Raw genomic sequence first — 25,000 nt, 5'->3', positions numbered from 1 at the left:
CTAAGCTACAACCCTATTTGGAAAAGCAGAATGCTATAAGCCCAGGGGCTCCAACAGGGAAAATAGCCCAGTGAGGAAGTAAACAGGGAAAAATAAAATATTTCTAGAACAGCAACAACATTAAAACAAATATTTCCTATAAAAAAAACTTTAACAATGCAAGAGGAAGAGAAATGAGATAGAATAGTGTGCCCGAATGTAATCCTATATTAAAGAAGAGAAAACTGAATGCTTCAAACAATTAGGCCTAATCTGGTAAGTGGTAAGACATGAATAAGTTACAAAGTATTCTAAGAGTTGTGGTGGCCGATGTGGTAACATCCCTGACTCGTGAACGCAAGACCGGGGTTCGAGTCCAGCTCAAACTCATTAGTTTCTTTGATCACTGCAACCTCACCATCATTGTGAGCTAAGGATGTGTTCTAAGTCATCAGCAAACATTGCCTGGCCCTCCTTGACCCTAGCTTGGGTGAAGAGGGGCTTGGGCGCTAATCATATATATATATATATATATATATATATATATATATATATATATATATATATATATATATATATAGAGTCTGTCTCTAGGACATTGTCCTGCTTGATAGGGCAATGTCACTGTCCCTTGCCTCTGCCATTCATGAGTGGCCTTTAAACCTTTAATGGGAAATGGTTCCAAGATGATGAAAATAACTGGTGAATTTCAAGAATCCCTTAAAAACAAAATAAAAAATATAACTATATCTTTCGTGGATAATACAAACCCGATAGGCCTACGTGCTGAACAATAAGCACAAATAAGATTAACGACATTTAATAATGTAACATTTCATGATGTTATCTGGGTTATAAAAGGTGTAAAGAAAACAAGCTGTGTGATTAATCATTATCAAAACCTTTATATCTAATGGAACTCGCTAATCTTTAATCATAACTATCAAGCATTGCCGATAAACTTCCTTTTGAATGACAATCCCTGCATAGGCTATTGGCCAGCTCTAGTAAGGTTGAAAACGAATTTATTTTAAAACAATTACACGTATGCCTTAACTCAGACTAGACTAGGCTAAGCCTTGGCAATCTGAAATCCCTAACAATAAAACCGAACTCTCCTGTTACAAAACAAGAATTACATTTAAATAAATATTAGTATTTTTCGACTGACAGTTCCCAAAAAGTTCCATAGGCCGAACGTTGCAAAAAAACACAGAAAATAAAATGGAGAGTTTGCATCAGGCTTTTCATTACGGTACCTGAAATTGTTCGGGTATGACTAACATTCAAAACAACCAGGGCCATTCCATAAGATTCAATTCAAATAAGAGTTTAAAGGCGGGTATACACGGTCGAACGGTTCGACAGACAAGTGTTTGAAGTGATGTTCGAACATGTGAACGGAGTATTAGGTTGCCGAATACGTTTGTCGAACGGTTCGAAGAAAGTCTGATCTTGCCTGACTTTTGTGGGCGGGGCTTCATTGTCCACAAACCTCATGCACTTGAGACTGACTCCACCTCTTCGAACAGTTTGTCAAGTAAATTCGACAACAGAGTTTAACGAACCGTTAGACCGTGTAAACATAGCTTATTGCTGATATTTCTCTTCCATTAACTTATAATTCCTACAATTCCACTGTAAGTCTAGAGAAGGGGGAATTCCAGTTGTCACTTTCAGCACGTTCCTAAAAATATGCTGAAAGGGAGACAGCTTAACCAGATCATATGGGTCTAGGTTTCTTAAATTTCATAAAACTGACAGAAGAGTCTGATAGTATTTATAATCATATTCATTTACTTCAACTCATAAATTATATTGATAATTTTCATGCAATCTTTCTTAAAAATTTGACCATGACTTGTAATTAAATTAGTTGAAATTGCTATGGACGTAAAATACACCTCCAAGGGCCTACAGTAATACTTGAGTTCAATTTAGGTAAGGTTTACTAGCTTCTCATTTTACTATTTTTTCCAACAATCAAGCTAAAACCTCACCACATTCCATTAATCTTTAAAAAAAAAAAAAAAAAAACATACATACAAGTTAGGTAATGATGCGATCTCTATAAATACATGATTAAATCAAAAGCTCAAAATTCACAACCTAACATATGACCGGATTATTCAATCTAACATTTGTCTGAAGAATGACAAAAAAATTACCCACTATATAACATTATTAATTAAACTATATTAGGAATTCCAGGTTTAAAGGCCGCCCATGAAGAGCAGAGGAAAGGGAGAGTGACATTGCTCTATCAAGCAGGACAATACCCTAAAGACTGACCAAATATACATATGATCAGCGGCCAAGATACCTCTCCATCCAAGCTAGGACCAAGAAGGGCCAGGAAATGGCTGCTGATGACTCAAATACACCTATAGGCTCCCCCAAATTTGAACATAAATCATTAGCTAAACTTGAAAGAATTTCAAGGATATTGCAATCCATGGAAGCAATAAATACATCAACAGAAAACACCCAGACTTCCCAAACCAGCTCTTAAATAAAGAGCAAAACATTTAACATTATCTTATTAATCAAAATTAAAGCGAATGACTTAAAAATAAAGTTTAAGTAAGGAATCATATAAATAAATAAAAAAAAAACTTTTCGTTCCTAAGTGTACCGCAGCCATGGGAGGTAATGATATTAAGATATGGCATGACATTGTTTGAAAATACTGAGGAACTTTAAATAACTTTGCTATCCCAAGAGACAGCACTGACACCCCAATTAACTATGAATAACATAATTAGAAGCAAAGCATGGTGAGCGCCCCTCCCCCCCTACTACTACTATTACTACTACTACTATTATTCTTATGACTTGCAAAGCTATAACCCTAGTTGGAAAAGCGGGCGTTCCAACGGAGAAAATAGCTCAGTGAGGAAAGAAAACTAGGAAAAATAAAATATTTTAAGAACAGTAACAACATTTACATAAATATATACTAGATAAACTATAAAAACTTTAACAAAACAGGACAAAGAGAAAAAAGATAGAATAGTGTGTCCTCAAGCAAGAGAACTCTAATCCAAGACATTGGAAGACCATGGTACAGAAGCTATGGCACCACCCAAAACAACCAATTGCGGGTATTGAGAAATGTAAAAACTACGGTTGGTTAAAAAAATGGAAATTTATGGCTTTAAAGATAATATTACATTTAATTGAATAAAAAAAAAAGAAGTTGAACGAAAGATCAATTTAATTTTAATAACCCAGGTGTTCTGAGTAGGCCTAGTCTGACTTCAATCCTTGGATGAATAAGACTGAAGACGATTATTTGACTGAGATGAAAAGTGATGTAATACATACATACATACATACACACACACACACACATATATATATATATATATATATATATATATGTGTGTGTGTGTGTGTATAATTTATAATGACAAATAGTTTTAAGAAAAAATAACCAGACTGGAGGTGGTAGAAAATATGCAAAAAAGGAAAAAAATAAATACGGACGTCTTACAAAAATATAAATTCATGACGTATCTAAGGAGAATACACATTTCAAAGCTTAGACGGTAAAATTAACACGAGTACCACAATCACGTCAAACTCAAAAATGGTACTAGACTCAAACAGCTATCCAAAACACTTGAACAATTTAAATGAACTTATTTATTGAGATCAGTTATATACGACAGTACTAGAGAATAGAGAGATGAGTTACCCGAATGATAAACTCAAATTTGGATCTGCAAACCTTTTCATCATATAACAACCACCCCATTTCGAGTAGGTCAAAATGCTGCCGTAAGGATCTTGTTAATAAGATTTAGGCTTATATAATTTCATATGTAACTAAAAATTTTCATATTCGCTTGATTAAAAAAAAAAACGTTCATAAAGAAACCCATATTTACTATAATATAACGTAATATCGGAATTAAGGCCCAAACAATTTAGAAATTAAGGCCCATCTGATATAAGTCACTTCCTACCTATTCCTTCTTGCACATTCTAGATTTCCTATATCGTAACGGTTTCTTTCCGCGCCACACACCGCCTTAGTAGTATATTCATTATTCACAATTCGTTAACATTATTGATACACAAACACACACAGAATATATATATATATATATATATATATATATATATATATATATATATGTGTGTGTGTGTGTGTGTGTGTGAGCTATTCCATAACTAATGATACTAATAGATATAAACACTGCTACCACTACTCATATCACAGTAATTATTTTAGCTTTTAAAACATACGCAAAGATTATTTCTAACGACATAGGCCTACAGTCCTAAAATACAACCAGGCAGATTATTATTATTACTAGCTAAGCTACAACCCTAGTTGGAAAAGCAGGATGCTATAAGCCCAGGGGCCCCAACAGGGGAAAATAGCTTAGTGAGGAAAGGAAAAAAAAGGAAAAATTATATACATTACTAACCAATGCATCAGCATAAAAACTAATTCTATGTCATTCATATATCTTCAATATATTACTATAAATATTGTTTTTTTTTTTATTAAAACCATACCAAAATACAAGTATTTACGTCTGCTTTTCACATTGGAACCGCCACCACACCGCATATAGAAACGTGAACTGCAGTCGGAGCAGTTGGACAGTGTTTACACTTTCACTCCAATGACAACGGCTGAAGCAGAAAGGTAATCTTGAACTTTTAATAGAATAAAGTTTTATTTTTTCCCCTGTGATATGTCAATGACAAATTGTCTCCTTTCTTTTGTGATACCCATTGGAAATACAGGGGGAAAAAACAAGTATACTGTTTTAATAAAATAACAATATACATGAATCTTTTTTCCTCTCTCCTACTGCAAACATTGTCACTCATCCCTAAACCAAACTCATAACTATATCCAGGAAATGGAAATGGAGAAAAACCATACCACAGAGAGCAAAAATTTATATACCCTACTGTCATGTATAGTTTGTAGTAGGCCTATCTTATTAATCCGTTACTACCTATAAATTTCATTGTCCAATAAAGATCCCCAATTTGTAAATAAATGAACAATTCATCCCTTCAATATGCGAATAGTCGGATACGATATCTTGGTCTATTAATATTATTATTACTTGACAAGCTACAACCCTAGTTAGAAAAGCAAGATGCTATAAGCCCACGGGCTCCAACGAGGAAAAAAATAGCCCAGTGAGGAAAAGAAACAAGGAAATAAATAAACGATATACGAAGCAATGAAAAATTAAATAAAATATTTTAAAAACATTAAAAAGACTTATATCAGCCTGTTCAACATAGAAAAAAAATGTGCTGCAACTTAAAACTTTTCAAGTTCTACTGATTCTACTACTCAATTAGGAAGATCATTCCACAACTTGGTCACGGCCAGAATATAAATATCAATATATAAATATGAGTCAAAGACAAAAGTATATGAAACAAACGGAACGTGTGGATGTAAATTTAACTATCGCGGAACCAATCGCAGAAACGCCTCAAGAAAGAAACACTCCTTCGACTATTGAGTCCTATTGGATCATAATCTTCGTTGTACGCTAATCCTATGATTGCGGGGAAATCAGGAGCACCTCGCCGATAGGAAAACAGATTGCCAAGTCACTGTAAACATGGACGACCATGGGATGCTACAAAAATCAATATTTTCAGAGAGAGAGAGAGAGAGAGAGAGAGAGAGAGAGAGAGAGAGAGAGAGAGAGAGAGGTTCATTTGCATAACAGCAAATTAAACTATAAGGGGTAAATCACATTTTACATTTGAGCTAAATTACACGCCTATTGTACTCTTAAAACAATTATTTCCTTTCCTCACTGGACTATTTTCCCTGCTGGAGCCTTTGCGCTAAGAGCATCCTGCTTTTTAACTGGGGTTGTAGCTTAGCTGATGATGATAATAATAATAACTGACTGGTATACGAAATATTCCGGAGGCTTATGTAAGCCATGAGCATCAGATGAAGAGGTATCAACAGCACATCCGATTATCACTGGTTGGTTAGATACAACCAGTGGACCACAATCCGTCATCTACTTTCTTTAGCAAATACACGACACTTAATCAAGCTATGGCTCATACTGGCAAAATGCCTATCTTCTTCTTACCAAATTTTACCTCGGACTACGGGAAGAAATATACGACCGCAGTTACTCCAAAAACCATCTTATAACGTTATAACGGTGTGACGCTCCTGCTATGTCACCTTTAATTGAACCTACTTTTCTGGTAACAAATGCTGTAATTGTGTCGACACACAAACATGGCCACCAGCTCAAGACCTATTGTGTGTTCGTGGTTATGTAGTTGGGAAACTTGTTTAACGGATGAACTTAGGATCACTATGAATCAGATTGGCGGCAAATGTTTTGATGTTGAACAGGCTAACAAAAGTGTTTTCTTCTAAATGAGAAACTTGAACCGGCTGATAAAATCCTTCATAGTTTATACGGGACAGACTTGTTTTAACGTTGTTACCGATCTTGAGATATTCTATATTCTTCCTTCACTAGTTCTCCCATAGTTTGTTTATTCTATTTCCTCACTGGGCTATTTTCCCCTGCAGAAACCCATGGGTTTATAACATCCTACTCTTCAGACAAAGATTATCGCTTAGTAGTTATATCATTAACAGTTTTGAACCGGTTAAATAACTATGCAGTTGAAATAAATTCAAAACTGATACAGCGTTTTCATAAAGCACAGTTTTGAACCGGTGAAATAACTATACTGTTGAAATAAATTCAAAATTGCTACAACGTTTCAATAAAGCGATTGCGCCAAATGAGCATAGAATGCTCCCTAACATTAACATTGCAATTACATCTTAACATTTAAACATAGAAACATCTAAAATACAAACAATGAAATCCCAATTGTAAATAAAAGGTTTGTTAGCGTTAATGAGTCACCAAATGTTGTTGACCGAGATACGAAGCTATTAAAGGGGACTAGGTCTAGGCCTATTGTAAATCGATTTGTTTGTATAGGCTAGATTGTCATATACTTGCCTGCTATTATCAATAGGACTTTTTTGTTAATTCTGGGTATAAGATAGAATAACAAAGAAGATGAATAGCGTAAAATGAGAGAAGGTATACCAAGACCTCTTAGAAAATGGCAAGTGGTAAGATTATACTGTAACCGGCTATCAAAACCAGATGATGATCTTAAATGCCTCATAATTTTCAACATTTATTTTCTTTCAGATCAGATTCAAATTAACCAAATTTTTAACTGATGAATAATTCCACTAATGATATAATAAAAATTGAAGCTAACGGTAAAAATTGACTTTCCGGTCGGAATAAAATCCTACGTTTTAAACCACTAATTCTTTAATTGGGCCATTTACAATTCAACCAATACTACTAAAACATATATATGAACGGACAGAGTATTATAACCAAAATGATCAGTTATATAATTCCAGTTAACAACTAGACACGGTTAAACATTAAAAATATCTCCAGACTTACCTTTAGGAGAACGATTCTTTTTTCAATGGGGAAAAACATAGAATCTCTCATGGCGCGAATTTGCTAAACGAAAGTTTATAATCACTTTTTTCCTTCTCTTTTAAATGATATTTACAAATGGAAGAGGTTATAAAAAGCTAAGAAGCTTTTCATCCAGGCATTGAAGTCCTTTTTTTTCCCTCACAGCTACGTTCGAGATGCAACAGACTCCTAACCATCTGACGGCCGTTTTACCTTAAAGAAGCTGCCCAATCTTGGCTCGCGTAACCTAACCGCAATCTATAACAATATTCTAGGCAATAGAACAAAGAGCGCTTGGAATGGATTTTTTTACCCCCAGGTGACAGAGCAGCCACATCCTGTCTCTCACCCTTCATAATCAACACTGGGGGATCTGCTCCCGGCGACTTGTTGATCCAGCCAACGAGGGGGAGGTCTGGCACGCATGCGCGCCGCCTCCATCTAACCATGAGAAATGGGAACGAGAAAAATGGCATGATGGGTTTTGATGACGATCTCGTTGTTGAAGGGAATTTTCCTCGTTAAGGTCGCATATTATCTACTAATAAGCAAAATCGTGCATTTAGACATGTACTGAAGAGCATCATTGTCTCGCATCTTTTCATCCGGATGTATAAAACTCAATAAAAGTGACCGGCAAACATTTGCGCAAAATTGCCTCATTTTATACGTTTTATCGATGGTCTTAATCTCATTTGTCTTCAGTTCCATTTAAAAAACAGACGAAACTTCATTCTTATTACAGGAACTGAACGCTATTTCATTTGATACTATGAAATGGCATAGGCCTATTGATGTTTTGAATAAATGCTGAAAATTATGAAATGTGTCGATTTATCTTACGTAGGCTAACAGGATTTAAAATTTAAACTTAACACTACAACTCCATAAACAGAATCTGCTGTCTGTTAGAAGACATAGTTCACATTAGCGTTGCTATGCACATTTGAGCAACCTCACGCAAACCAATTCACGCGCACACCGGTAAACGGCGCATTGCAGATAAGAGTTTTGCGTGGGTGTAAGAACAGTGTGATGACATTTTCTGCTCGCGGTGTTCATCCATAATCAAAATGTATGTATATGTAGTCAGTGACGTATCTTTTTTCCCAATACATATATAATTAGTTAAATATACATTGTCTTGGATGTCTTATTTTTCCATTACACACACACACACACACACACACACACACATATATATATATATATATATATATATATATATATATATATATATATATATATATATATATATATATCATCTCCTATGCCTATTAACGCAAAGGGCCACAGTTATATTTCGCCAGTCGTCTTTATCTTGAACTTTTAAATCAATACTTCTCTATTCATCATCTACTAAACGCTTCATAGTTCTCAGCCATGTAGGCCTCGGTATTCCAACTCTTCTAGTGCCTTGTGGAGCCCTGTTGAAAGTTGTGTGAACTAATCTCTTTTGGGGAGTGCGAAGAGAATGCCCAAACCATCTCCATCTACCCATCACCATGATCTCATCCACTTATGGCATTGGAGTAATCTCTCTTACAGTTTTATTTCTAATTCTGTCCTGCAATTCAACTCCCAATATTCTTCTGAGGGCTTTGTTTTCAAATCTACAAAATCCGCTGGATATTGCTTCATTGTCATACCACGGGTCATGTCCATACAGTAACACCGATCTCACTAAACTGATATATATCTTAATTTTATATGTAATTTCAGGCAATTTGATTTCCAAATTTTACTTAGCCTAGCCATTGTCTGATTTGCCAACTTTCTTAGTTCGTCAATCCATCGTCTTCTGTTCCTTCGCCTTTATTTTATAGGGAAAATTATTATTATTATTATTATTATTATTATTATTATTATTACCTAAGCTACAACCCTAGTAGAAAACGCAGGATGTTAAATTATAGTTCAAGGTCTCCAACAGGAAAAAATAGCACAGTGGGGAAAAGGAAACAAGGAAATAAAGTATATGATAAGTAATGAATAAACAACAAAAAATATCTACTCAAGATCAGTAACATCCTGAAACTAGATATATATTATATAAATTATGAAGAAAGGCACATGTCAGCCTGTTCAACATAAAAGACATTCGCTTTAAATTTGAACTTCTGAAGTTCCACTTATTCAACTCCACAATCTGGTCACAGATGGAATAAAACTCCACGAATCTGTGTAATATTGTAACTTCTAATGGGTCAGTAGCGTTGGCTTTTTCTAGTTCATTTAAGATAAGGGTTGAAATTTGTTATTATGTATATTGTGCATATGAAGGTATATGAAACCATTGTATTGATCCTGTTGTAAATCTTATTAATAAAAAGACAAAAAAAAAAATTAATGGAAGATGTTTTGTTTTTCAATTTTTGTCTCAAGTGAACGTTACTTTTGTGGCTTCGGGGACACACTCCAGAGTATTGCATACCTAGTACTACGTACTGGGAAGATCCGAATTCTGAATGACTAAAATTTACATTTACATTTCGAAATGAGGGATTAACCTTTGACACCATGAATATGCAAGAAGACAATTGCGCTCACGGGTAATCCTAATTATAATAATCACACAAACACACACATACACACGCACCGACTCATAAATGAATTTAGTCTTCTGCTCATGTAGATGAAGCGCCCAGACCCTTACACAATGTTCATGAATGACAGAGGCAAGGGATAGGTCACAGGACAGCGTCCTGGACCCTGCCCATATCCTGCATACATATGATCAGCGCCTAAGGCCTACGCCCTCTTTCCATCGAGCTAGGAGTCTAGGACCCGGGAGGACCTGGCAACGACTGGTGAAGACTCAGTAGGTAGACCTATAGGCTCGCCCCCCCCCTTTCAACCCCCAAGCTCATAAGGATGGTGAGATTGCAGACACTATTAAATCTATTGAGCTAGAGTGGGCTCGAATTCCAGTCCACTGATTGTTAGATATAGGGGCTTTCAATAGGCTACCTGGTGTGTTGCTTTTTATCTGAAGCCACTTCCCGTTGGTATACATTATTCAATCCTGAAGAGAAGATGTACAGATATCTATAATCAAAAGAAAATATATTTACATTAGCAAGTACCATTCGAGGAAAAGTTCCCTTTAAAACTATCCTAACGATGAGTGTGAGTGGCATGTTGACACTGAGGCTCATGAAGCCACAGATCTCTGATCTCACCTCTGTTCGGAGCTGCTGTCCACCAAAATCACTGGAGAGAGTAGAGTATAGTACTGATGCCTAACTGGACTCACATAATAAGGCAAATGTTGATAGTTATTGTTTCTAAAAACGTCTCTAGTCACGTTAGATTTAATTACTTGCAAAGATTGTTCAATCACGTAGTTATTTTCCTGTGATCTTCATATGCGATTGATTTTTTTATCGAGTAAAGCCATCAACTCCCAAAATAACTTAGTATCATTATTATCATTATTAACAAAGCTCCAACCCTAGTTGGAAAAGCACAATGCTATAAACCCAAGGGCTCCAACAGGGAAAAAATAGCACAGTGAGGAAAGGAAATAAAGAAATAAATAACCTACAAGAGAAGTATGGAACAATTAAAATAAAATATTTTAAGGACAGTAACAATATAAAAATAAATCTTTTATATATAACTATAGAATAAAAAAAACGAGGGAGAGAGACAATATAGAATAGTGTGCCCGAGTGTGATCAGGATTTGTTTTATCAAAGAAATAAACTGAGATAAAACTACAAAATAAAAACGTAAAATTCAACAAAATTTGTGCGGTAAAAAGTGGTGTAAGATTTATTTTCACCTGTGCATTAGTAGGACTAGCAAATACTCAGGTGGGAATATTTTGATTAACGAGAATTTCACTAAAGTTGGACGTCGTGACCAGCAACAAGTAGGCTATATATATATATATATATATATATATATATATATATATATATATATATATATATATATATATATATTAGGAAAGACATTATTGGAAGAAAAAAAAATAATGGTGAGCCACAGCGCTAAGCACTATTTCCGAAAATTTGGGTCACCAACCCTAACCTTTGGCAATTGTTATTATTACTAGCCAATCTATAACCCAAAAGGCTCAAACAGTGAAAGTAACTCAATGAATAAAAGCTACAAGGGAATGGCAAAGAAACTATATGTAACCAATAATGCTCTTTGCACTCTCCAAGAGAGATTAGTTCACCAAACGTTCAGCTGGGCTCCACAAGGCACTAAGAAGATTTGGAACACCCAGGCCTACATGGCTGAGGACTATGAAGTACGAAATAGATGATGAATGGAGCAATATTGAATTGAAAGCTCAAGATCGAGACGACTGGCGAATTCTAACAGAGGCCCTTTGCGTCAATAGGCGTCGGAGGGGATGATGATGAACCAATAATTAAAAATATGAAATATTTTAAGATCAGTACTAACTTTGAAATAGATCAGTCATATATAAACTATAAAACGGGACTTATGACAACCTGCTTAGCAGAAAAGCAATAAGAATTTGTTCAATATGAGTCAAATCACCCGGGAGCTATCCACCACCTATGTGCAAATGGTGAAAAATTCCGAAGTTGCACTAGTCTATAAGAGAGACAGCAAGTAGGAAGAAGGGAAGCCGGAAGCCTGTGAGAGTTCTTTTATATTACAACAAATGAACGTTAAGAAGCAGTGGTGTTTTTCTAGACAGACAAGCTAGAGAGAGAGAGAGAGAGAGAGAGAGAGAGAGAGAGAGAGAGAGAGAGAGAGAGAGAGTTGATGTACCAAAAATCGTTTCATTGTTTCAAAGTTTTATTCCGATGCCCTTCTTGAGAGAGAGAGAGAGAGAGAGAGAGAGAGAGAGAGAGAGAGAGAGAGAGAGAGAGAGAGAGAGAGTGTGTTGATGTACCAAGATTCGTTTCATCGTTTTAAAGTCTTATTCCGATGCCCTTCTTGAGAGAGAGAGAGAGAGAGAGAGAGAGAGAGAGAGAGAGATTTGAGGTTTTCTGGCATCCTGACATCAGAGAGAGAGAGAGAGAGAGAGAGAGAGAGAGTTGATGTACCAAAAATCGTTTTATTTTTTACAGTATTATTCAGATGTGCTTCTTGAAAGAGAGAGAGAGAGAGAGAGAGAGAGAGAGAGAGAGAGAGAGAGAGAGAGAGAGAGAGAGAGAGAGAGAGTAGTGCTTCGAGTTTTGACGATTTTGTGGTATTCGTTTCATGCATTCAAGAAATCTCAAGAGCTATGATTGTTAATGAATTTTTACTAGGTAGAATACTTAAAACTGTATTTTATTCTGCTCTTGTGTACCTGCCAATACTCGTAAAATTTACCTCAAAAAAGCTATTTCTGAAGCACAGTTAAATTTGTTATAATTCAAGTCTATGCCACGCCACCTTAACCATTTTTTTCCTGTGGACGTAAATTTGATATTCCTGAGAATTTTTGAATCTCAAACCTTGTTCTAATATTAGTAACCACCGTATGGCAACAATAATTGATGTTGCCTTTTCCTCTCTCAACATAATTTTAAAACGGTGTATGAGCATACGGTTTGGTTTTTACACTTTGGTAAAAGCATTATTATTATCATTATTGTTATTATTACAAGCTAACCTACAACTTTGGTTGGAAAAGCAGGATTCTATAAGCCCAAGGGCTCCAACAGGGAACAAATAGCCAAGTGAGGAAAGGAAATAGGGAACTATATAAACTAGCGGGGATGTAATGAACAATACCGTATTCAGATTCGTCTTGACAATAAAACACCTTTCTCTATCTCGCTCACCTTTGTAAAATATCTCCGTAATGAAAATCCATACCTTTAATCAGCGGTGGATTGGGAGTACCAAACTACCGAACAACAGCACAGATCCGACAGCTTGATTCTGCCTTGCCAGCGCTAAAGGTTCGGATTGTCAACAAAGTTAACGAACTCCTCGATATTCAGTCTTAGCTATTCACTGTGGCTGGTTTACGTGTGATTGGTTAAGTGACATACCAATTGATATAAAGTAATTCATATTGCAGAATATCCAAATGTGTTTTTAATGGATTCAATCAGATAGGCAGTCATAGGATTTAATTAAACTGGCAGCCTTAAGGGAAAATATGACTGTTTGATGAACTTTCGCAGAACAAAGGTACGTTACAACAAATTACACACATAATGAAATTTGTTATATTTGAATTCGGAAAGCTGTTCTTTAACTATGATGAAGTTACGTTATAACTAGGGATAACTCATATACAGTGCGTGCCATGTATCGTGTGTTGTCAGTTATGTGGTTATTCATATCGTGTGACTAAGTTGAAAAAAAAAAATCATCATCATCATCATCATCTCCTGCGCCTGTTGACGCAGTGGGCCTCGGTTAGATTTCTCTAGTCGTCTTTATCTTGAGCGTTTAAATCAATACTTCTCCATTCATCATCTCCTACTTTGTTCTTCATGCTTCTCAGCCATATAGGCCTGGGTCTCCCAATTCTTCTAGTGTCACTGAAAGAAAAATAGTATGTAGAAATTTTGTTGATAATTATACGAAAGATTACACGTATTTTCTCAAGAGTATTCAACTCCTTTAAAGGTTTAAAGGTCGCTCATGAATGGCAGAGGCAAGGGACAGTGACGTTGCCCTAGCAATTAGGACAATGCCCTAGAGACTGACGGTACTGACCATATACTATATGACCAGCGCCCAAGCCTCCTCTTCTCCCAAGCTAGGACCTGGGAGGGCCAGGCAGTGGCTGCCGATGACTCGGCAGATAGACCTATAGGATCCCCCAAACCCCTCAACCTTAGCTCACAAGGATGGTAAGGTTGCAGACACTAATGGCACTAACGAGTCTGAGCGGGACTCGAACCCCCGATTGGCAAACACCAGGCAGAGACGTTACCAATCAGGTCACAGCAAAAGAAAAGTGCAAAAGATTGATGTTAGTATGAATTTCGGGGTCTGTGAAAGCTTCGGATGTTAAATGGAATAGCCGCAAATAGGCTTACTGTTCATCGATATAATTGTTATATAGAATTGTATCAAGTGTTGCAATACAGTACAGTAGCCGGAAATAATGAACCATCATGGGTACAAATGTTGAAAAGTGAAGTTGTCAGGAACATAGAATTTTGAATTGGTTAATTTTCTCTTTATATTCGTGGTTTTAATATTGTTATTCGTAATTTTCAATTATGCTAATTGTCTTGTTATAAAGACTATTGGTGGCTAAGATTGCTGGTATAAGATAAACTCCGGGTAATGTGTGTGTGTGTGTGTGTGTGTGTGTGTGTAATAATCTTGCAGCGCTCCGCTTATCGTGTGAAATGGAACCAGCTGTGACCAAAAACTAACTAAATTTAATGAAAGGATAAACGTGAAAAATTACGCAACGAATATTTTCAATTGAAAAGAATCATGTTCTGGAAATTCATTACTTACCTGTAATTAGGTGATTGCTCCTTTTGAAAACGGCTGCTATTAGATAGCTGGAAAATACAGACGAGAAGACAACAACAATAATTCCTTTAAATGCAAGGAACTCTAATGTGTTAAGACGTTCTTTATATTAATTAGTTCAGTGGAAAATCAGTCCCGCCATTGTATTAACATCCACCAGATATTCAGGCCATTCATCCCCATCGGTCTTTAGATCTTAAAGAAATGTAAAAAAAAAATTCTAAAAAGAATAGCTGGCAACTCTCTCTCGTTTGCGAGTTCGTGGTGTGACGCCCAGTGGCAGTGACGGTTTATTTGAATGTTTGAAAACTGGCTTCGAGACTTCACACTTTGGGTATTTGTGTGTGAGAGAGAGAGAGAGAGAGAGAGAGAGAGAGAGAGAGAGAAGCAAAATGTCTTTGATAATGCCAACGAATCGTATTGACACGAAAATAGTTACAGATGGTCTCGAGTTCTTGTAGTCAGCATTATCTCTACTGTAGGTCTACAAACCCTTCCCCCAAAATATTAATCGTAACAGTTTACAAACCCCCGAGAACAAATACGAATATCTTATTTTGAGGAGATCAATGTGCTCATTGAGACGATTGGCATGGATAAACCGAAATTAATTATTCGTGAAGATTTCAGTTTTTGGGTGGATGACGCATCAAATCGTAATGCTTCAGCTTTAGATTAATGATTATATCAATTGGTTAATAACGTGATTGCTTAAACAACCTTAGACTTTTAATTGAGGGAATTAATAATAAATAAGATATTAATGCAGAAATGATGTGCACAAGTTTATAACGTTTAAATTACCTTTACAGCAATACAAAGCTAAAGAAAATAAGCTTCAGAAATAAATTAGACTTCTTCACCTGTGCGCTTGTTTGCGTAATTACAAAAAAGTAAACCATGTTATCAATATTGCCGTAGTCATGGCAACCAACGTTTATTAGACCCAATATGCGTTGATTGCCACATAATTAAGTATAATAGGGTGAACAAAAATTAATATGATAGCATGTCCCCACTGAATGAAAAGACTACAGTTGTAGGACAGATTTCCTTGGTTCGATGGGGAGCCTTTAGAGAAAAAGAGGGAACAAAGTCGTAAAGAAAGTGGAATCGGTTAAAAACTGAAAGATCATGGTATAGAGGCTATGGCATTACCCGAGACTCGAGAACAGTGGTTTGATTTCGGAGTGTTCTTCTCATTAATGTTCTCGAGTCCTGGGTAGTGCCATAGCCTCTGAACCACGGTCTTCCACTGTCTTGGGTTAGAGTTCTCTTGCTTGAGGGTACACTTAGGTGCACTAATCTATGTTTCTTATTCGCTTTCCTCGCTGGGGTATTTTCCCTGTTAGAGGCCTTGGGCTTATAGCTTTCTGCCTTTCCAACTAGGGTTGTAACTAAGCTAATAATAATAATAATAATAATAATAATAATAATAATAATAATCATCATCAGCATCATCGTCATCATAATCAAGCTACTACCTTAGTTGGAAAAGAAGGATGCTAACCCAAAGGGCTCTAACAGGGAAAAACCTTAATTTTAGATATAAGCAAATTATACCAACAACAACAACAACTACTACTACTACTACTACTACTACTACTACTACTACTACTAACAACAACAACAACAGCAACAACATAATTTTAGCAAAAGAGCGAAACGAAGCAAAGTAAAAATCTTGACTCGCTCATGTTCAAAGAAGCCTCCAATCAAGTATTCTTAGCAGTCGACAGTTAATAACACAAAATTAAGATCTTAATTGAACCATGAAACATAATTGCTCTAATCGACCTATCTTCCATTTACCTACGCTGAGAAATTACCGTTTGAAATTATTGTGTTCTGTTGTAGGTTTTGTTAAAGACAAAGTTAATCTGGCACAATTTCTATGTAATCGTTAGCTGGTTCAGTATTCTGAAACTCTAGCTAGAAATTCGTATTTCATTAATATTTACTTACATTAATTAAATTACGGAAAAATGCGAGGATTTCTACCAAAATCTTAGAGGCAGTTATACAGTGTATAGAGAGAGAGAGAGAGAGAGAGAGAGAGAGAGAGAGAGAGAGAGAGAGAGAGAGAGAGAGAGAGAGAGTTACAAGGATTTTGCTTTTTTTTTAGTCCATCCTCGGAGACTCATATGCTCTTGGGTAGAGTGAATTAGAGACCGAGACGGAACCCTTAAATCTGTGGAGAGAGAGTGAGAGAGAGAGAGAGAGAGAGAGAGAGAGAGAGAGAGAGAGAGAGAGAGAGAGAGAGAGAGAGAGAGAGGATCGTTGAATCTTTGAAGTTTCGTCTGAATTGCAAATCTTAAGAATGTTGAGGCGAACCCGTAAACCGGCAAATAAAGAGCTAAACATCAGTTGTTTTGATGTCAGAACTGCTGATATTCACTACGATAACACGTACAGTAGGACACAGGAATTCCTGGCACTGCCTGGCACACCTGCTCTGAGGAAGGGCTCCCTGCCACACCCTTGCTGCGTGGTGAGTTTGTGTGTGTAGCCCTGCCCATGACCTCAGCCGTCTCTCCTACGCTATTATTATTATTATTATTATTATTATTATTATTATTATTATTATTAGCTAAGTACAACCCTAGTTGGAAAAGCAGGATGTTATAGGCCCAAATGGTTCAACAGGAAAAGTAGCCCAGCGATGAAAGGACATAGGGAAACATAGAATAGTGTCCTTGAGTGTATCCTTCAGCAAGAGAACTCTAACCCAAGACAGCGAAATACCATGGTGCAGAGGTTATGGCACTAACTAATACTAGAGAAGAACGGTTTGATTTTAGAGTGTGCTTCTTCTAGAAGAGCTGCTTACCATAGATAAAAGTCTCTTTTCTACCCTTACCAAGAGGAAAGTAGCTACTGAACAATTACAGTACTGCGCTTAACACTTCATGTGAAGATTTCTTTTTATCTTAGTGTTATCGGGTCTGTGAAGATAATGTGTAGAAATAGGACAGACTCTTCAATGTATATGCAGGCAAAGGAAAAAGAAAAAGAAAAAAGAACCGTAACCAGAGAGGGATCCAATGTAGTACGATCTGGTCAGTCAAAGGACAATAATTTTCTGGCGGTAGGATCTCAACGGGTGGTTGGTCCCTAAGCCAACATCTTATCAAGATGTTTGGTTACTCAACGCCTAGTTACGTCTATTTATGATTATACATACTGTATAATATATATATATATATATATATATAATATATATATATATTTATATATATATATATATATATATATATGTATATATATATGTATATATATGTATAGATATATGGCCAAAATCCAGACATGAATAAAGACGTCTGAGGCCATTGTCCTGGATTGGACTAGCACCAGCTGAAGATAACGATGATAATGAATAGGTCTAGACTTTTCAGCACGTGCCTGCAAAGCAACTTCGGTATTAAACTCTCGCCAAGTCAAATGCTCCTCGCTAAACATCCCGCTTGGTGTCGTTAAGGGTCTCATTAAAAACAAATCTTCCAGAAGTCGACTGGAATCTCTCTTATGCATTGTGAATAGAGCACCTCTTTCATGCGACACGAGGAGGGCTTTGAATTCCCCCACCCACCACCCCCCCACCCTGTTCAGACTTTGCATCTTCCATTGCATCTTCCATGAAAGAAAGACTGGCAAAGAGGCCACTAATTATAAAAAAAAGGGCAACTGTTATTCATACTTTTATGTGGGGTCGATGTTTCTGGCCAGCTTTCTCCATCTACCTCTGTCCCACACCTCATCACCGGATAATCCCTTTGATTGAAGGTCATCCTTGATAGTAGTCATGATATTCAGTGGGTACCTGGCGAATAAAAACATTAGATACCTTAAGGCTGAGTGGAATACCAATTTAACACGAAGGACATTGAAGTAAGAAAGGCGACGACTTTTTGCAATGTACAACTATTTTTGTTTCCAACGTTTGGTGAAGTTATATAAGAAAGTAATTTTCCTTTCCCAAAATGCTTCTTAAGCCTGACGGGTACCTGGGGCCCTCTATCCCATGCCTTGGGTGTTGGTAGATAATGGCTTAACAAATATGACACCCCCTCTCTCTCTCTCTCTCTCTCTCTCTCTCTCTCTCTCTATCTCTCTCTCTCTCTTTGGGTCTTTGAATCTTCATCTTTTTATTCTTCCTTCGTGGTCTTCCTGTACTTTATACTTCGTATCGAAAGCTAAATGAATTATGCATGAATTCCTAAAGCAGTTTCCCGTTTGGTGAGATGTAATCTTTGGCTTTAGCTTTCTGAAAATAGATTAATAATCTATCAATTCTGTTTTTGAGAATCATATTATCGGGTTTCTGATTCTGAAAACCTGAAGCTTGAGTTTCTGAGTATCACGAATATTTCTATTTTTTATGTTCTGAGAGAAATTTTATGTTCTTTCTTTCTGGTTTTTCGAAAACCAACTCTCTCTCTCTCTCTCTCTCTCTCTCTCTCTCTCTCTCTCTCTCTCTCTTGTTTTTTTCTGGAAAACACAAAATCTTGGGATTGTCTCGGGAGAGCCATAAGCCAAATGGTTAGCTTTGAGATGGACTCCATCAATGAAATAAAAATGCCTGAATTCTATTGCGCTTAGCGAGAGAGAGAGAGAGAGAGAGAGAGAGAGAGAGAGAGAGAGAGAGAGAGAATAAATACTTTGGTATGTCTTTATATATCATAAAATTTAACTTTAGTTAAACCGCTGTTACTTTTATTCAATAAATATGTATGGCAACTAGATAAATGTTTTATACTAAAGAGCTTTATATATCGTAGAATATAATCTGGATCTTTTAACACGACCCCACAAAAGTAGCGTTACCATGTTTAAAAATTTAAAGGCTGCTCATGAATGGCAGAGGCAAGGGACAGTGACATTGCCCTAGAGACTTACCACATAAAATATGATCAGCGGCCTTGGCCCCTCCACTCAAGTTAGGACCAGGGAGGGCCAGGCAATGGCTGCTGATAACTCAGCAGAAAGACATATAGGCTCCCCCAAACCCCTCCCCATCCTTAGCTCACAAGGATGGTAAGGTTGCAGACACTATAGGAACTAACGAGGTTGAGCGGGACTCGAACCCCCGTCTGTTAATAATTAGACAGAGACTTTACCAATCAGGCCACAACAAGCCTGAAATGTAATGAAATGCATAATTTGCATTATACGTAAGCATACCTAGTCTGTGTGCGCGTGAGTTTGCGCACGCGCGCGTGAGCCTTGAAGGGCTGCTAATTGTGTTATGATCTTTCATCAATTTTCCCAAGTGGTTTTGGGGGAGCCTGGTGTCTGGTGCGCCCGGGCAACAAATTGCATTATGGATAGGACACCCAAGGAAGTCTGCGAGGAGAAAGGATGGCGGGGGGGGGGGGGGGGGGGGGGTGTAAGGGAACGACGAAGAGAGAGAGAAAAAAAAAACTTTTTAATTTACCAGGGAAGTTTGTTATTATTATTATTATTATTATTATTATTATTATTATTATGAAGGTTGTTATTATCATTATTATTATTATTATTATTATTATTATTATTATTATTTTTATTATTATTGTTATTATTATTATCGTTATCATCATCATCATCATCATTATTATTATTATTATTATTATTATTATTATTGTGGTTGTTGTTGTTGTTGTTGTTGTTGTAGCTCATCACCATGATCATCATAAACTACGTGATTTGATTTATGAATTTGAGTCAGAAAGTTATGAAGTCGTCCATCGCTCGGCTTTGCAGTTTGAAGGAAAAGATGAGACTGAATAGGAAAATGAAGTGACAATTAATGCTATATTTTATTACTTTTATTATCAAGTAACGCCTGCAGCGCACTCGGCGATCGAACTCGGCCTAAGGCTAATTGAGGTTTATAGCAAACCACATTGAAATAACAAAGTTTCGACTGATTTTTTTTTCAGATTTTCTTTTAGATATTAATGAATAATGATTTGATATTCACATGCTTTTTTCCAATGGGGTTATTACTTCCTAGATTTTTTTGAAGGCGATTGATGTTACTTTGTGTGTTATTTTGTTATATATATACACACGCATATATATATATATATATATAAATGTATATATATATATATATATATATCTGTATGTTTATACCTTAAATATATACACACATACACACACACACACATATATATATATATATATATAGTATATATATATATATATATATATATATCAGCAGCTGCCCCCACTTATGGGCTGCCTTAGCGCTAGAACCCTTGGCTTGCAATTCTCCTTCTTTTTTTCTTTTTTTTTATACAAGACCAAGGCCTCAGACATATCCTTTCACTTGCGTCTGTTTATGGTCATTCTATGGCAGTTTATACCCATAAATTCTCTAAGTTCCTCGATTCATCGTCTTCTTTGCCTTTCCCTGCTTCTTATACAATCTCTTGGGACTCATTCTATTATTCTTAATATCCATCTATTGTCTGTCTTCTTCTTCTTTTTCTTTGTCTGCATCTTTTCCCACTTTTATGTGGGGTCGATGTTTCTGGCCAGCGTTCTCCATCTACCTCTGTCCCACACTTCATCACCGGTTAATCCCTTTGATCGAAGGTCATCCTTGATACAGTCCATCCACCTTCGCTTTGGTTTCCCTCTCCTTCTCGTCCCTTGTACCTCCATTTCCATCACTCTCCTCCCAATATACTGTTCTTCTCATGAAATGACCATACCACCTCAGTCTACTTTCTTGGATCTTATCTGATAGTTTTCTAACTCCTGTGGTACCCCTAATTACCTCATTCCGTATCTTATCTCTTCTTGTCACCCTACACATCCATCTCAACATTCTCATCTCTGCCACATCCAGCTTCCTTTCCTCCGTCCTCCCTACTGCCCACGCCATCCACGCCATCTATTGTCTGTCATTCTCATTATATGTCTTGTCCATCTCCAATTCTTTTTCTTGCATGTTAGAATATCCTCTACTTTAGTTCGCTCATATCCACGTTGCTCTTTTTGTGTCTCTTAGTATAATTCCCATCATTTTCTATCCATCTTTCAGTTGTAACCAGCTTATGCTCTAAGCGTTAGAGCATATATACTATATAGATTTCACCTACCAAGTGCCATCTAATGCCACTTTTCATTATTCACCAAATTCTCAATGAAATTTCAGTTTTAAAAAAATAATTTGATGATTTATTACAACTCCCATAGCCTCTGTACCATGGTCTTCCACTGTCTTGGGTTAGAGTTCTCTTGCTTGAGGGCACACTCGGGAACGCTATTCTATCTTATTTCTCTTCCTCTTGTTTTGTTAAAGATTTTATAGTTTATATAGGAGATATTTATTTTAATGTTACCGTTCTTAAAATATTTAAATATTCCTTGTTTCCTTTCCTCACTGGGCTATTTTCCCTGTTGGGGCCCCTGTGCTTATAGCATCCTGCTTTTCCAATTAGGGTTTAATAATAATAATAATAATAATAATAATATTATTATTATTATTATCATTTATCATTTATCATTTTTTATTTTTATTTTATTTTTATTTTTTTTTATTTTTAATAACAATAACAATAACAATAACTGCGGGTTTTCCTATTTTGTCAATCGCGATAATGGAGTAATCCAGAACAAGCTTATCACCTCGGCATGAGGGGGATCATTGATAAACTATAGTCAATTTTTTTTAATGAGGCGCATTTGCACCGACTCGCAGCGGTGCCCTTTTAGCTCTGAAAAGGTTTCCTGCTACCTGATTGGTTAGAATTATCTTGTCCAACCAATCAGCGATCAGGAAACGTTTCTGAGCTAAAAGGGCACCCCTGCGAGTCGGTGCAAATCTGCTTCGCTAAAACAATTGTCTATAGGGATAGGCGATTTGAGTTTATGAAAGGATCAGCCCGTTGAGGTCAGACGCTGCATGCTGTGATGGCTTTGGGATGACCAGAGGAAAGTCACAAAAATCGGTTCTGGTGGCCCATGTGGTAACGTCCCTGACTGCTGAACGCCAGACGGGGGTTCGAGTCTGGCTCAAACTCGTTAGTTTCTTTGGTGGCTGCAACCTCGCCTTCTTTGTGAGCTAAGGATGCGGGGTTTGGGGAAGCCTATAGGTCTATCTGCTGAGTCATCAGCAGCCATTGTCTGGCCCTCCTTAGTCCTAGCTTGGGTGGAGAGGGTGCCTGGGCGCTGATCATATGTATGTATGGTCAGTTTCTAGGGCATTGTCTTGCTTGATAGGGCAATGTCACTGCCCCTTGTCTTTGCCATTCGTGAGTGGTCTTTAAACCTTTAAACCTTCAAGTTCCTGGGAAGTATGAAACTCCTATTAAAGTATTTTTTTTTGTGACTGATCATGAGTTTACGTAGTTTTCTATGTAATAACCCCCAAGATAAGATGCTTCATTAACATATATCGTTTAAGAAAACAATAGTACTTATGCAACACTGCTTTCGAAAGTTTCAGTTACAGCTGAAATAATTTCAAATGTTTAATTGTTATTTCACCCCATGCGTAGAGAGTTTAGATTGGAATTATACCTTTAATTTAAAAATCAGAGAGGAAATCCTCAACTTGCTTACTTGCCTAGTTCATCAGCTTGGTTCGTTACCAATTCATGAATAATTTCTATCATGAGTCAAAGTCCAACATTTGAGATTAATGGGGTTTTTAATGATTCGTTAGCATTTTTTGAGGAGTGGAAATGAGAATATATGTTCCCACGATGCTTTTAAAGCTTAACAAGCACGTAGTGATAAGTAACGTGGTTGAATTAACGTTCACCACTTTTCATATCTGCATAATACTCTTTGCCATCAATATACCTTCTTCTTTTTCACTTTTATCCCTACATTAAAGGGTTGGTTGCTTGATGCGTCCTCTCCAATGCTCTCTGTCAAAGGCTTCCTCTTCCACCAAATCTCTTCTCTCCATATCATCCATCACCGTATCTCGCCATCTAATTCTCTACCTCCCTCTCAATCTTCTCTCTCTAACAGGTTCTTCCAAAACCTTCCTCACCCCCCCCCCCCATTCATCCTCAACAAGTGACCACACCATCTCGGTGGTGACACCTCTGTAATCTTCACTATGTTTGCCATTCTTCTAGCCATCTTGGTAAATAATCGCATTCGCCATATGTGATGAGGGATATTACTGGATATTAATTGCTGTGTACCTTCCGTAAATAGTTGTATTGATGTTTATGGAAAACAAAGGGCCTTGGAGTTGGTTTTTGTTTGCATGAAAGCACTTGTCATTAGTCAAAAATGCACACATAAACTGAGTTAAGAACAACAATGATAAAAGCAAATATTCTATTGAGACATATACAGATTACAAGACTTGTAAGGGTAGAACAGTGTGGGTTTATGCAAGAAGTGTTTTTGCTTGTGTGTATTTAGAAGCTTACAATAACAGCGAGAGAAGGGAAATAGTTTTCCCTCATTGATTTGAACATTAAATGTTGTACCTGATGGTCAGCTGACTTTGGTGTGTTGCAGCTGGGACAGAGAAAGGCAAAAGTTCAGAAACCTCGTGCCCAGAAGACTTGCTTAGAACCAAGTTACCACATTATGGGGCCGCTACCTCTTTAAGGAAGAGGGCCGATATTGATAACTGTAATATACATTCTTCATGGATATATATATATATATATATATATATATGATAAATTTTTGCACATTTAGACGTGTTTTTCATATTCAAATAAGCCATATATTTTTGATACATTAATGTCTGGATTCTCTTAACGAACTCGGGTTCGATTCCCGGCCGGTCACAAGCTCTTGTCTTTGTGTGATTTCGCCTTGGGCTCTGATCCCTGGGTCGTTAAGAGAATCCAGACATTAATGTATAAAAAATATAGGGGTTATTTGAATATATATATATATATATATATATATACATATATATATATGTATATATATATATATGTATGTATTTCATATATAAATATAAATATAATATATATATATATATATATATATATATATATTTAATATATATTTCATATAGATAAACATGCGTAGTAGATGAATGCATATATATATCACTATAAATTCATCTTTTTATTTTCACAGAGCGTTCAGAACCCCGTACGTAGGATTCGTCACTGGAAGGCAGC

At 36.5% G+C, this 25,000-nt stretch overlaps 1 protein-coding gene across 1 annotated transcript in view; it reads left to right on the top strand.

Annotated features, from left to right (window-relative positions):
* Positions 1–13,486: 13,486 nt before the first annotated feature.
* The window catches only part of LOC137631012 (uncharacterized oxidoreductase YjmC-like), a 155,502-nt gene continuing 143,988 nt past the window's right edge, over positions 13,487–25,000 (top strand). The window contains exons 1-2 of the mRNA XM_068362558.1: positions 13,487–13,589; positions 24,957–25,000. The exon at positions 24,957–25,000 is cut by the window's right edge and continues 8 nt beyond it. The gene's annotated coding sequence lies outside the window, so the exon portion shown is untranslated. The remainder of the gene's footprint in view (positions 13,590–24,956) is intronic.

Source organism: Palaemon carinicauda, chromosome 39 (genome assembly GCF_036898095.1).
Source record: "Palaemon carinicauda isolate YSFRI2023 chromosome 39, ASM3689809v2, whole genome shotgun sequence".
Taxonomy (NCBI): domain Eukaryota; kingdom Metazoa; phylum Arthropoda; class Malacostraca; order Decapoda; family Palaemonidae; genus Palaemon; species Palaemon carinicauda.
This window is presented reverse-complemented; position numbering and strand designations above follow the sequence as displayed.